This window comes from Mytilus edulis, chromosome 10, assembly GCF_963676685.1.
Source record: "Mytilus edulis chromosome 10, xbMytEdul2.2, whole genome shotgun sequence".
In the NCBI taxonomy this organism is placed as follows: domain Eukaryota; kingdom Metazoa; phylum Mollusca; class Bivalvia; order Mytilida; family Mytilidae; genus Mytilus; species Mytilus edulis.
In genome coordinates this window covers 45006994-45023053 of record NC_092353.1, presented here as the reverse complement: position 1 = coordinate 45023053, position 16060 = coordinate 45006994, and the positions used below count along the sequence as shown (strand labels likewise).

General features: G+C 35.7%; 1 long non-coding RNA gene across 1 annotated transcript; it reads left to right on the top strand.

Moving 5' to 3' along the window:
- Positions 1 to 10594: 10594 nt before the first annotated feature.
- LOC139492442 (uncharacterized) lies at positions 10595 to 14589 on the top strand. Its single transcript, XR_011656843.1, has 2 exons — positions 10595 to 10731; positions 13479 to 14589. It is a non-coding gene; the product is annotated as an uncharacterized lncRNA (long non-coding RNA).
- Positions 14590 to 16060: the final 1471 nt, after the last annotated feature.

The window sequence follows — 16060 nt, the reverse complement described above, 5'->3', positions numbered from 1 at the left end:
GAAAAGAGTTTTTTTTCAAAGAATTTAAAAAGTTTAAACGCGGACCCAAAATGAACTGGTACGCAAAATGTAATATTCACATAACCACTTGTTCAATATGAAAAGCGGATTATATGAGGTGTTATTTGTACAAGTACAATTAAGGCAAAAGCTTATATGTGTAACTGTTATTTTGTAAATTAGATGGCTGATTGTAGGATACAGTAATAAATTTTCACAGGACGCATAATTTGTTTTTCCTATAGATTAAAAGACACTTGAATAAAGTTGTATTCCTTTATTAAAGAACAGACGCTTTCAGATATTCTGACTCATAACTGTAAATTTCTTGCATCGCACAGATATAATCCAGTCGTGTACATCATATGCACATGAATGGTTGCCTGAATCTCTTGACATTCTTAGATCCTACAATGACAACAGTTTGGGAATAAATGATTAAAATGCTGTTATTTATCTTAAATGTTTGACTGGACGTGTTTTTATATATATACATCAAATATTTATGACAACGTAAATACATAATTTATTTTAAAAAACAAGAATGTGTCCACAGTACACGGATGCCCCATCCGCACTATCATGTTCTGTGGACCGTGAAAATGGGATAAAATCTCTAATTTGGCAATAAAATTAGAAAGATCATATTATACGGAACATGTGTACTAAGTTTCAAGTTGATTGGACTTTTCCTTTATCAAAAACTAACTCGACCAAAACCTTTAACCTGAAGCGGGTCAAACGGACGAACGAACGGACGCACAAAACAGAAAACATAATGCCTATAAATGGGACATAAAAAGGAGGGAGATGGTTATGCGGCCACTATATTATTTTTGATTATTTTTTGTTATTTTTGTCATTGAATTGCCTTTTCATTGGTCAACATACCCTGGTATTCGAAACTCATCAAAAGACTAAATCGAACTTTTTCAAGGAGACACTTGTGCTATGTTTAATGCAATACTATCATATTTACTTGGCTCCACCTCTCACCGACAAAGTACTGGAATAGCAATATCATTGCGTAAACTTGGAAAAATGTGTTTCCAATACTACAATTAAGTTAAACACCACTTGCAAATTAATGCAATATAATTGTATTCACTTGTCTCCACAACTTCCCGACCAGGAAGTAACATCGATGCTCAAACTAGGAAAATTGTGTTTTCAATCATACAAATAGACTCCACTTGCAAAGAGAGAACACAGTTTAATGATATAGAATCTATGATAGTTATCAAGACATTATTTTTTTTTCAATTGATTACTTTCCCTGATTTTTCAGATTTTCACTGTTATTTTTTTTCCTTTTCTTCACTGGTATTGCCAGTTGTGAGCCCCTTTTTAGCAATCATGCCTAAAAGTTGTCTATCAAAGATAAGTCCTATGCCAATTGCGAAGCCTATTCATGCTCCCCTAGAATCACCACTTACGTAATATCGATCTACACAACCTGTTTTGTTGCACAGACGATAACACCGAACTCTAATTTTGTATTCGTCTCCTTTTTTATTTGTGTGTATGTAATAGAAGGTTCATTTGCTAATCCAAAAATGAGATCCTCTGTTCCTCATGTCATTTTACTCTTGATTGTAGATAAGTTTCGTGTATTTAGTTTAAACATATTTATTTATAGTGGATTGGGAAACAAGTTTTGCAACTTATATCAATCCCTTTCCACTTTGCGGGTGTGAGTGCTGCCTTGTAGCGGCATTAGCCTACTCTTTTTCGAAATCTACAAGGTTGTCTTTAACGTGCAAGAGATATGGCTCTCTCTTAACACGGGTCAGCCATTTATAGTCCCCTTCCGACTGTCTATCATCGTTTCCTCAAGACCGTAAATTTTGTGTATTTTGTTATTAACCACTCTCTAATTAAGTCCAGCAATCAAAGACCATTAAAGGGCTGCTGCAATGGTTCTGAAAGTACAGAGAGTGTTTCAATAAAGGTGCACGAAGCAACGGTTAAACGTCCCCATTCTTATCGGTCGTGGCTGTGTATTTGTACATCCCGCACAGCCAAACGAACACAACCCGTTGTAAAGGGTATTACTGTCGGTCAGAAAAGACAAATGTAATCCGGTTTCTAAAAATAGTTCCATTAATCCATAACACTGTCCCACCCAGATCCTCCCTTATTATGTTGTATATATGTCAGTTGTACCAATAACCAGTATGCTATATCTTTGGTGACCTGACCGAATGCTGAAGAGTTACAGTGCAGATGAAAGCACCTGATTTACACTTAACAGAGTTCAGTCAGGGGACCAAGAAATGCCAACTGGTTATAGCACGTATAAAGGAATAAAGTAAACAGACACAGGTTTGGGAGAAAGAATCACAGTTTAATACTCAAATCACCATTTAGGTTCGAAGAAATATTCTAGGATTACAGATACCATTTAAATATACAGAATATAAAGGGGATTTCAAATTTTAAAGTAAAAAAGTACAGATTACATCAAAATCAATTTAAAAGAAAAGGGAAGAATAATAGAGAAACAAGTATATAAACTAGAGTACTATACAAGCCAAACTACTGCGAGATAATTCCAATAAAAATCCGACAAGGTAGTCTTTTTTTTTAATATCAGCATATAACCCACTGGTTATACGTAATGAACGAATTTATTCTTTGCCAATATAACTAAGATTGGTTAGCAACTCAAAACCGGAAGTTTCCATGTACGGGGGTAAACTGTTTAACTTATATTATCAATAATTGTTATTCATAACGATGTGCTCTTACAAAGTTCGTGCAAACTACATTTTTAAAATTGTTAGTGGACTTATTTCAATTGGAATCAGTTCCAATGATTTCCGTCATGCATTGTAAATCAGTCATTTAAGCTGGGGTCACACATTCGCAATTTTTACTGCCGTCACCATGTCACACATTCGCAATTTTTACTGCCGTCCTTCATAGGACCATTCCCGATTAAAATTTGTCAAAAGTCTGATCAAGATTCTGTAAATTGTGGATGGAAAATCAAACTTTAATGAAAATTTGTAGAAACAAGAATGTGTCCAAAGTACACGGATGCCCCACTTGCACTATCCTTTTCCATGTTCCATGGACTGTAAAAATTGGATAATAATCTAATTTGGCACTAAAATTAGAAAGATTATACTATAGAGAACATATGTACTAAATTTCAAGTTGATTGGACTTCAATTTCATCAAAAACTACCTTGACCAAAAACTTTAACCTGAAACTCCCCCTTTCATTTTCTATGTTTAGTGAACCGTGAAATTGGGGTCACAAGTCTAATTTGGCTTTAAAATTAGAAAGATCATATCATAAGCAACAAGTGTACTAAGTTTCAAGTTGATTGGAATTCAGCTTCATCAAAAACTACCTTGACCAAAAACTTTAACATGAAATTCCCCCTTTCATTTTCTATGTTCAGTGGGCCGTGAAATTGGGGTCCAAAGTCTAATTTGGCTTTAAAATTAGAAAGATCATATCATAAGCAACAAGTGTACTTAGTTTCAAGTTGATGGGACTTTAGCTTCATCAAAAACTACCTTGACCAAAAAACTTTAACCTGAAACTCCCACTTTCATTTTCTATGTTTAGTTGACCGTGAAATTGGGGTCAAAAGTATAGTTTTGGCTTTAAAATTAGAAAGATCATATCATAAGCAACAAGTGTACTAAGTTTCAAGGTGATTGGATTTCAGCTTCATCAAAAACTACCTTGACCAAAATTTTTAATCTGAACGGACGCACGGACGAACGGAGCCACAGACCAGAAAACAAATCGTAGGTGGGGCACAAAAATTACTTAATCACAACAACTAGATTTTTTCAGGTAGTGTCGATAATCAATCGTTTTTTGCGAGAATCCCGTTCTCAATCCGATTCTTATCTGATTTATATCTTTCGCATGGTCCCGACATCGTCCCGATTCTACCAAATATTATCCAACAGAGATCAGAGAGTGAACCGAAGCTGACGGAAGATATCCGTAAAAAAAAACTGTCGGAATATTCGGGATGATCAGGTACTGTCAGAACGTAATCCTGTCAGGTTCCGCTGCATTGCATTGCACACGGCTTTGTATGGACTCAGTCGTATTGATCCGCAATTGTCGGGACTTTGACGTGGGTGTCATTGCCGAATTTCGTATTAATAATGGGACTATTCCGAAACGGTTTCGGCAAAACCGGTTCGCATTCGACAAGATCTGTTGGTAAATCTGGACTCAATCGGCTAAAAATATCTATGAAAAATGTCTCCAAATCATTCCCTTCAACGGGACACCAATCAGAAAAAACAGAACATTGTTGGATTTCGATCCGATACAGCAGAATATGTCACGGCATAGTCGAGATTGTAATCCGACTAGACAACATCGGCTGAGTTTCTGCGAACGTTACGGAACGCACATAATGCGGGGTTTACACAGTGCCGATCATGGCCCCCGTTTGAGATCAGACAGCGCTTAAGGTAGGTTCACACTGCCGATCAGATCAAATCGATAAAACCAGATCAAGACAAATTACGTGATCGGGAGACTGGTCTGACTCAATCGACAAGAATGTTCGGGATAGTCTACATTGCTCGTCATCGATCTGACTTTCTACATCTGACATGTCAAAAACATTCGAGTAAAGATCGACAAGCAAGTTACTCGAGAAGATGTCGAGAATTCGTCGAGTAGCGGTCGAATTGATCGGGAAAGGATCGTGTAGAGATCGAGTTTGTTCGGAATACAAAAATTTAACCAATAAGTACTCGATCATTTCGACCTTTGGTCGACTAGTGTCCGGCTATTTCCAGATTAACTCAATCATTGCCCGATCGCTTCCAAATCACTGCGTCTTGTATGTTTATATTATCCCAGACCAACTCGACCAATACACGATCCCTTCGCGACTTCATTCGACCACTCTACGATCTCTACTTTGCCATACACGAGAACAAATGTCTGCTACACGATTCTCTAAAAGAGTGTGCAGATCTGATTAACTCTCATAAATATGATTCCGCAAAAATATTTTGGCAACATTATTTTTAACTATACAATAATTCCTCCATGTACAGTACGTGTCTTTACTTTTGCAAGGAAAGGTAACATTTTAAAAGAGAGACAAAAGACACCAAGGGAACAATTAAACTCAGAGGTCGAAAACAAACCGACACAGCTATAGTGAAAAACGGTAACCGACGAGAAGACGAACAGCAGTCAACATAACATAGAAAACTAAAACCTTAGCAACACGTAACCACAAAAAAAACTGGAATGATCCCAGATGTTCCGGAAGGGAAAACAATCCTGCTATTGTGGCACCGGCGGATTTTTCAAACATGAAAGTAATTGTGTAATAATATTCATTGTTAGACTGCTGATGACTAAGTTATCTTTCAAAGTTGGTTTATAAGAACATCAAGATTATGTTTTACCTGATTTATGGGCTATTTTCAAAAATAAGATGAGGTACAACTGCCAATTAGACAGCTCTTCACTGAACACCAAATGACACAGATATTATCAATAACAACTAAAGGGCACATTACAGTCAATTTTTGTTTTCATTCGAAATTTTTGACGTAATTGCACACAAAAATGGGACGAAAGACAAATATTTTTTATTTGGTGTGAATTGTTTTAATCATTTGTTTCTTACATACTTTTGCAAGTTTGCATAAATTTTGACAAACTATACACTCGCTGCAAATGTGTCTACTGTTTGTCGTTCGTCGTTTTAAATCAATCATCTAAACGTGTTCTTGCTTGTCATAACTCAAAACATTGTCTAAAATGACTAAAAACAAGAATGTGTCCTCAGTACACGAATGCCCCACTCGCACTATCATTTTCTATGTTCAGTGGACCGTGAAATTGGGGTAAAATCTCTAATTTGGCATTAAAATTAGAAAGATCATATCATAGGGAACATGTGTACCAAGTTTGAAGTCGATTGGACTTCAACTTCATCAAAAACTACCTCGACCAAAAACTTTAACCTGAAGCGGGACAGACGGATGAACGGACGAACGGACGGACGAACGGACGCACAGACCAGAAAACATAATGGCCCTCTACTATCATAGGTGGGGCATAAAAATCAATCCCCTCTAACCAAACGATGCATTTGTATCTACTTCTGTTACGTTTAACAAACTATAACAAACGGCACACAACGTTTACCAAACTTTGGTTAGAAAGAAATGCACTATTGATCTCTAGATAGATATATGTAAAGTTGTAAACTGTTTTAGAAAAGTTGTCACTCCAGGGGATTGAAATTCTTCTTTGGGTCATATTTTGGGGGGAAATGTGACATCGTTTCCCTCTTTTTACAATATTGTTTTGGCAAATACACACAGGTTGTTGTCATACAGCAAAAAGAAAATAAATATTTTTAACCATTCAACTACTGGATATCAAATCTATGAAAAATGCTGATTACATACGTATGCACATATATTTGACAAACAGTAATATTTGTATAATGCGAAGGCATACTGAATGTTTTACGGAGGGCACCAACCTAGTATTGCATTATATTAGCCACATTAACAAAAGAATGACGTTACACATGAAAGTTCCTTACCGACGTCCTACGCTAAAGTTCGTGGGTTTCTCAACATTCTCCGGGGCCGCAGATAGTGGCTCAAATATATTGAATAAATTAAATAAATTGTCCAAGAACTAAATGATATTTTACAAATAAATGAAATGAAATATTTCTTTTAAATTAATGTCTCATATAAATTAAAATAATTTAAACTTGCTGTCACTTCACTTTATAATTGAAAACTGTCACTTTAAACACTTTCTGATTTTCTCCACTGCATCTGTCTTGGCTCTTCGCTGATATCTTTGCGTCTAGGTAGTAATTGAATCGGATTCACAAATCTCCAAAGGATATAACTTTACAATTGGTCTGTTAAGTTTAAAGTTAGATGTTCGGACCGTCGCAGATCGCACAATGTTATCGTTTCCAAAGGTAAATTCTTCAATTACACCGAGTTTCCATGTCGTACGTGAAGAATTATCATCATATATCTGAACTACATCTCCTAGTTTTAGACTTTGATTGTTATTTCCAGACAATGGGTGAAATTCTCGTAAAGAAGTCAAATATTCGTGTTTCCATCTTGTTAAAAATTGTTCAATAAGACGGAATCTCCTTTTCGCTTAATCAGTCATAGTTTCACGATTGGATGTTAAATAGGCACTATAACAGTCTGTTTCATCTGTATGTAACGGATACGGGAAATATTTAATTTGTCTTCCATACAATAGATACGACGGGGTAAGCGGCTCTGGATCGGCAATGTCCGACGATATATTGGTAAGCGGTCTATTGTTAAGGTTAGCTTGAATTTTCATAACTAATGTCTGTAACAGACCTAAATCTATACATGCGCGTCCAAGAATCTTTTTTAGACAATTTTTAGTTAGTCCAATCAGTCTTTCTCAAAATCCGCCGTACCATGGGGCACGTTTTGGAAAGAATTTTCATGTGGTTTCAAATTTGCTGAATTTGTCATATAAAGAGTCCGTTAACTTACATGACAAATTAAGCTTACAACTTTTGTTTCCTTCACAATATCCTGGTCACGGCACCATAATATTGTGAAGGAAACAAAAGTTGTAAGCTGTATATTTGTATTGCATTAGCCACATTCAGGTATAAAGTAACAACAACAAAAGAATGACGTTACAAATGAATGTTCCTTACCGACGTCCGCAGGACGTCACGCTTAAGTTCGTGGGTCCCTCAACAACTAATCCAGTGACAAATCTCATTTTGTGGTGTCATTTCCATAAAAAGAGCAATAAAACATATCAGTGTCACTATGAGGAAGTTTTTATAAGCATTGGGTTCCTCTTTATTGAGTTATTGCAAGTCTCTCAAACTGCCCACAAGGTGGTCGTCGTGGGAGTCACTGCCTTACCTAGATTTCTCGGCACCTGTTGATGTCTACGCCATTTTCTTTGTCTTCTATGCACTCTACAAGCTCTGTCACAACTATTAACCTGTCTCTCTGAGCTCTTACGACCTTGCCCACAAATCCAACTGCTTTATTTCTATGTAGATATTTTAAATGTATGATTTTACTAGGACCTTCTTCTGAATATAACCAAATAAACGAAGAATGTGTCCATGGACACCAATAATGCCCAAGCTAGCATATGTAACATTACAAAGGGTCAGGTTGGGACGGACAAAGGTGACACTTTATGCCCACTCCGAAGCTGCAGGGAATAAAAAAAATCGGGCGTTTTTATACTAAAAATGTGCATACCCAACCAATTCTCGATTATCCCTACGACCCATATACGATCAGGTCGATCTGTTCTGGTCGAGATCAGGCTGATATCGTGAGTAGTTGATTTGGTCTAGCTAGTCGAGTAAAGATCGCGAATTGATCGGATTTGTCGAATAAGTCTTCATTTTGTTGTTGTGATGGAGTATGTAAGGAGTCGTGAATGGTCGAGTTAAGGTCATGTACAGTCGGATGGCGGTCGGGTAGAAGTCGTGAAGTCAAGAAATTGGTTGAGCTTGGTCTTGGAAATTTGGACAATCGGGATCATCGAGTTGATCTGATCGGCAGTGTGAACCTAGCTTAAGATACGAAAAGTCGTATAATTATCCTCATTGATCTCAAATGTCCTAACATGGTCTCAAAGAAGTCGTCTACGTTCGTTACAGATACAGGATCGGTAATGGTCCGGAGAGGTCGGCCAAACACCCCGACTGTTAATTTAGTTTCTGTGTTTTCTGGACGTTGTCCTCTGGAACGAGCATGATAGTGAGACATTTATCATTGCTGTTTTTTGGCCGATTGAGTCAAGATTTCAAACAGATCGATCTTGCCGAATGCAAACATTCTTTGTGAAAACGTTCCGAAAAAGTTCCGTTATTAATACGAAATTCGGAAATGATATACACGTCAAAGTCCCGACAATTACAAATAATAATACGACGAAGTCTAGACAAAGCCGTTTGCAATGCGGTACAGCAGGCTGTGATAGGATTGCATTCCGACTGTACTTGATGATACCTAATTTGGCGACAGTTTTCTAACGGGTATCTTCTGTCAGCATCGGTTCACTGTCTGGTCTCTGTCAGATCACATCGATTGAATCGGGACGCTGTCGGGACATATTTGGTTGTTTTGTACCATGTGAAAGATACAAATCGGATTGAAAACGGGATATTCGGGACAAACTCGTTTGGAAACGTCTGATTTTGGACGTTGCCCGATTGTTTTCGTGATTCAATAAATGTTTTTTACAAATTTTAATTAAGCTGGGGTCGTACATTCACGATTTTTACTACCGTCCTTGACAGGACCATTCCCGATTAAAATTTTCAAAAGTCTGATCAAGATCCTGTGAATCGTGAATTGAAATTCAAACTTTAATTAAAATTTGTAAAACCAATAATGTGATCACGACAACAATCAGATATTGTTCAGGAAGCGTCGATATTCAACCGTTTCCAAGAAAATTTATCCCGATAATCCCGTTCTCAATCCGATTCTAATCCAATTTGTATCTTTCTCCTGGTAAAATTCGACTGAGTCTGTCATGACTGCGTCCCGATTCTACCGAATGTAATCCGACAGAGATCAGACAGTGACCGGACAGTAAACCGACGCTGACGGAAGTTATCCGTTCGAAATTTGTCGGCATACTGGGGATCATCGGGTACTATCGGAACGTAATCCTATCACGGTCCGCTCTATCGCATTGCAAACGGCTTTGTCTGGTCTCAGTCGTATTGTATTCTGTAATTGTCGGGACTCTGACGTGGGTATCATTGACGAATTTTGTATTAATAACGGGACTGTTCCGGAACCGTTTTGGCAACAACGGTTCGCAATCGACAAAATCTGGATGCAATCTGGACTCAATCGGCAGAAAAACAGCAATGAAAAATTTCTCCAGATCATTCCCGTTCCACAGGACACCGTCCGGAATACACAGAACATCGTTAGAATTTTGATCCGATACAGCAGAATCTGTCACGACATAGGCACGATTGTAATCCGACTAAACAAAATCGGCTGAGTTTCCCCGAATGTTACGGGACGCACATAACAGTCGGGGTGCTTCGCCGAACTATTCGGACCCTTACCGACCAGTAAGAATCTGTTACGAACTTAAACAACAATGATAGGACATTCCAGATAATTAAGGATAGTATTCCGACTTTTTTACATTTCGTGTCGTATCGCTGTCTGATCTCAAACGGGAGCAATAATCGGCAATGTGTGAACCCCGCATTAAAGTTTGAATTTCCAGCCACGATTCATAGGATCTTCAAAAGACTTTTGACAAGGTTTAGATTTATGAGTTTGACTGTCCCTTTGGTATCTTTCGTCCCTCTTTTAATCGGGAAAAGTCGTATCAAGGACGGCAGTAAAAATCGCGAATGTGTGACCCCAGCTTTACTGTCGGGGTGCTTGGTCGATTTCTCTAATACGGCTGCCTTCAGACAATGATAGGACATTCCAGATCATTGATGATAGTAATCCCAACTTTTCACTTTTTGTGTCCTATCTCTGTCTGGTCACAAACGGGATCCATAATCGGAAATGTGTGAACGCTGCAATACTGATAACACTATGGTTGTGGGTGTATGTGAAGGTCATACTGTTTTCAGGTGATAAGCATTTAACATTTAGTTCATTGAGTTTTTAAGAATGGCTAAGTTAATACTGACAACGATTCTATGTTTTGGTTTATATATTTGCATAGTGGTAAGTTTCTTTTTGTTATTTATTGAATGTTATAAAGTTTCTCAAAATACAGAATTAATGTCACTTTTAACCATTAAACCGATATGAACAGACTATCTACCAGCGATCTTAAACCAATACCCCCTCGCAAGACACACATATATTATTTTGCAGATTTTAGCATGTGACAGTTTTTACATTTTTTTTTATCAACTACATTTTTGTCAAAAAACTACTGTGTATTTACTAGTCAAACATTAAGCTTCTGTAAGTAGTTGCATATGTAGGTTAAATGCAAGTCCTATCACTCGGGAAAACTACGTTAATATTGTATTGCGTAATCATGGACATGTAGACAAAGTCACAGTCACAACAATCGTGAAAGAATAACTAACAGTTGCCAAGCACTGCATCTGGGTCGTGAAAGATCTGTTATCAGATCGTGAACACACAAAAGGCGCACACAAGTCTATGGGAGTAATTAACTAGAGATTAACTTGAGAGCCTGTATCGTTCACCTGATTCTACTTTGTTTTTAAAATCATATAAAAAAAAATATAAAAACTGGCGGCCATCTTGGATGTTGCAATAACAATAAAGTAACAACACTTGGTCAGCATCTCATTAGGAACATTCATGCTATGTTTGGTTTCATTCCTTTCAGTGATTCACTAAAAGAAGAAATTTGCATGTATTTCCCATAGGGTCCTATGTTAAACTAAGTCCCCCACTGGCGGCCATCTTGGATAATGGATCGGCTACAAAGTAACAACACTTGGTCAGCATCTCATAAGGACCATTTATGCTATATTTGGTTTCATTCCATTCAGTGGTTCTCTATAAGAAGAAACTTCTATGTATTTCCCATAGGGTCCTATGTTAAACTGAGTCCCCTACTGGCGGCCATCTTGGACGTTGGAATGGCGACAAAGTAACAACACTTGATCAGTATCTCATTAGGAACATTCATGCTATGTTTGGTTTCATTCCATTCAGTGGTTCACTTAAAGAAGACATTTGTATGTATTTCCTGTAGGATCCTATGTTAAACTAAGTCCCCCGGCTGGCGGCCATCTTGAATGATGGATCGGCTACAAAGAAACAACACTTGGCCAGCACATCATAAGGAACATTCATGTCATGTTTGGTTTCATTCCATTCAGTGGATCTCTAAAAGAAGTCATTTGTATGCATTTCCCATAGGGTCCTATGTTAAACTAGGTCCCCGCTGGCAGCCATCTTGGATAATGGATCGGCTAAAAAGTAACAACACTTGGTCAGCACACCGACGACGACGGACGCCAAGTGATGAGAAAAGTTCACTTGGCTAAAACTAAACACGTTTTGTACATATAATGGTCACATTCCAATAAATAATGATATATTTGAAACTGATTCTTTGGTGTGTCAAAAAGTACAGTAAGATTATTTTTTTTGTTTTCTTGAAACTTTTTTTTATTATTATTAATGAGTGTTGATTTTTCAACAAAATTGATCGTGAAAGATCGGTCTACGCATTATCTTGATCGTGAAAGACAAGGCCACCAGGCGGGCGCAGGATGATTGCACTTTTTAACTTGTAACATTACATTAAAGGACACATTATAAAAAAAAATTACGTTTCTAGGTAAGCGATAATGAAAACGAATCATTTATAGATGGCACTTTGAAATACTTGAAATAATTATTCAAATAAGAACGAACATTATTGCTTTTTTCACTTTATCTGATTTTAAACTTTTTTTAAATAATTAAAAACGTACATGATAAGTAGATTTACGAGATAAAAGACCCTTCAGGAGAGTAAATTGTCATATAAGGTAAAAGTATATATGTATCTATAATGCTTACGACATTGGACATTATAGTCTTATTCCCTAACAAAAGAGAACTAGAATGAGTCATGTAAACCAGGTATTTGCTATACCAATAATGATAAATTAAAATACTATTTACCCTATAATTAATTATTGATTTGAAAGTTTTCGTAGCATCAAACTGGATCTTTCACAAACCAATCTTCTTTTTTATATTTTGTAAATACTTTTTTGCAAAGTTTCTGATTAGACCTATACCAATAAACGTTAGATTCATTTCATTCATTAAAATGAAATAATATTTTACCAAATAAGTTTATTGATCATTCTAATTATGAAAAAAAAATTGTATGTTTACATATTTAATGTTATAGAAATGTCGGAGAGCAATCTGTTTTTTTTTTTTGTAGTTTTGTAAAAACTGTGTACTATTAAACCTTGTTTTTCTCAGATATTGATCATTATGTCGAACTATATATTTTGGTAGACTCATTAAATTAGATACAATCGCAATACTTGACCACCGTTAGACATTCTTTCACGGTAATTTTTCTCGATATACATTCTCTACTTCCATATTTTTCAACGAGATGTTGACATCCTTCAGTACCCCTATACAATATTCAGCCTTGATTCAGTGGCAATAAACTTGAGTACTATTTTAAACAAAGATAACTAAGGTTTAAAAGTTTATAATTTGAACCAAGGAGATTATAATACCAGTAAAAAGTCCTTGTTCAAAGTACATACTGTTTGTTATATTTTTTTCCTTCATATAATTCATATGTATTGTTCATCTGATGATGGGAATGGAAATTTGTTTTCCTCAAATACACCTATGGAATGCTCTAAACTGTACAAACTCTAAAATCAATTATTTTTGGTACATATTACTCATAAAGAAGTGAAATTCGCTTAATATAGCTTATATCGTATTTTTCTACTTTTCAGACTTCTGATGTTTCCCCGTATTACAGAAATTACTGTGAGACGAACGACGACTGTGTCGATCCATCATTATGTTGTTCAATAGCACCGTTGATCGTTGGCAAACGTTTATTAGACAGTCACTTAGATAAACACAATAACCTGCACCACTGCTTGCCATACATGAATGAAAATTCAACATTGTGCCATCTTCGGTTACAGTCCTCACCGGAAAAAACAAATTATTATTATATCGTGAATGTATGCCCATGCGCACCTGGACTGGAATGTACACCTTCAGACGACCCACCAATGCATTTACCTAAAGACCTATTTGGAAGATGCACAAAGACAAATCCATAGGTTTCCTAAATTAATTTGATCAAATTTCAGTAAATTACCAAATGTTTTCGATTAATAATCTTTTTAATTATAACATTTAGAATCAAAAGTGAAATAACGAAAAATACGGAACTCCAAGGAAAATTCCAAACGGAAAGTCCTTAAGAAAATATCAAAATTAAAAGCTCAAACACGTCAAACAAATGAATGAAAATTGTCATATTCCTGGCTTGGTATAGGCATTTTCCAATGTAGAAAATGGTGGAATAAACCTAGTTTTATAGATTGCTTAACCTCTCTCTTGTAACGCATTCATATCATTTTTGCATATTGAAACAATTTCGAGCAAAAATGTAAACCCAACCCATCAGTTGTACTTAATACTTAAATTTTTATAAAAATAACATACAGTGTAGTAATAAATCTTATTAAAATTGGATTGCAAGGAAAATAAGTACCAGACAAAATCAGACGTTTTAGACCCTAAAAACTTTTAGTGATTAAATATTAGCCAATTTAAGTACAAATTCAAATTACCAATGCCCATTTAAGTTATACAGAAATGAATACATATTATACTTTTACTACAAAAAAAATAAAAGAATAATAACCTTAAATATCAAAACAGCACAATGTTAACTTTTCATATCTATCAAAATGCAGTAATGACAGTAAATACACTGAGTAGAACTAATCATCTCGTATTTCAGTTTCGTTTGTGAACAGTCTGTTTCAAGCCTCTAGAAATAAGACAACACTGTGGATAAGATTAATTAAATAATACATCAAATTATTTTGGAACAGTTCATCTTTACTTGATATCTTCGTGATATTTCCTGGCCATTCAACATGTTCAATACTTTATCTTATAGTTTGTTTCTGTGTGTGTTGCATTGTCGTTTTTTTCTTTTTTTTTCTTTTTTTTTTTTTTTTTTGTTGCACTTAAGAGTTTCTGTTGATTCGTTGTTTTCCTTTTATATTTGATGTGTTTACCTCAGTTTTAGTTTGTAACCTAGATCTGTTTTCTATCAATCGATTTATGACTTTTGAACAGCGGTATACTACTGTTGCCTTTGTTTATCAATCCTTAAAATGTATTTGTCACACTTGTTTGTTCCCTAGTTGATTTCGAAAGTATTAAGTTCAATTTAACCAGGTTATAAATGGAATCGCTTTTAGAATAAAACCAGTATTAATCTGTGTTCAGTGTGTTATTATGGCGAGGTAAGTGGTACAGAATAACAATGTCAGCACTCAAACATCCAATGGAAATTTTTGATATTTCGCTACTAGTTAATGTTCTGCTCCCCCTTGGAATGGTGATGATGCACAAGGAAAAAGTAAAAAAAAATTAAAAGATTAATGCATTCATACTGTTTAAACATATAGTCGTAATGAAAACGAAATATTTCAGTCTTTGCATGTCTGTATATTTGTTAATTTTAGTCAATTTTTAGGACTTTTATAATCTTTTCTGATGAGTCTTATGAGACGAAACGCGCGTCTGGCGTAAATATAAAATGTAATCCTGGTATCTGTGATGCGTTTATTTACAACCACTGGGTCGATGCCACTCTGGTGGAGATTTATTTTCCCTTGGGTATCAACAGCCCAGTAGTCAGCACTTCTGTGTTGACTTGAGTTATCATTGATATGCTCATAATTATATACTAACTGTCAACAAAAATTTGAATTTTTTAAGGTTTTTCTACCTCAGGAATATATTACATTAGCTGTATTTTGCGGAACTTTTAGGAATATTTGGTCATCAATGCTCTTCATCTTCGTACTTTATACGACACGCGCGTGTGGCGTTAATAAAAATTTTATTCCTGGTATCCATGATGAGTTTATTTAATCTAGTACCCCATCAAGGCCCTCATATTTTGGTAAAACAAATGGCGTTTGTCAGAGTAGGTGTCTTTTAAAATTAATTCATGCATTCTAAACTCTGTTTCGTCACTTGAACTCATTAGGGTATTTATTTCCATATATAAAAGATAACTTAAAATGTTTACTAAAGCCCAAATGAGTATCTTTACATATAAACACCACAAAATAAAAAAATACATTCAACAAAATTGATTGAAACTGTCTATTTTCTCTTGATAATATTAATGTACGTTTCGGGAACAAAGTTTATCGACAGATTGTAGGTATTCCTATGGGCACTAATTGCGTCCTTCAATAGAAGACTTGTGTATGTACTGTTATGAATCATGGTCTTGTTTATAACCAAACTCAGTAAAGACCCGCCTTAATTG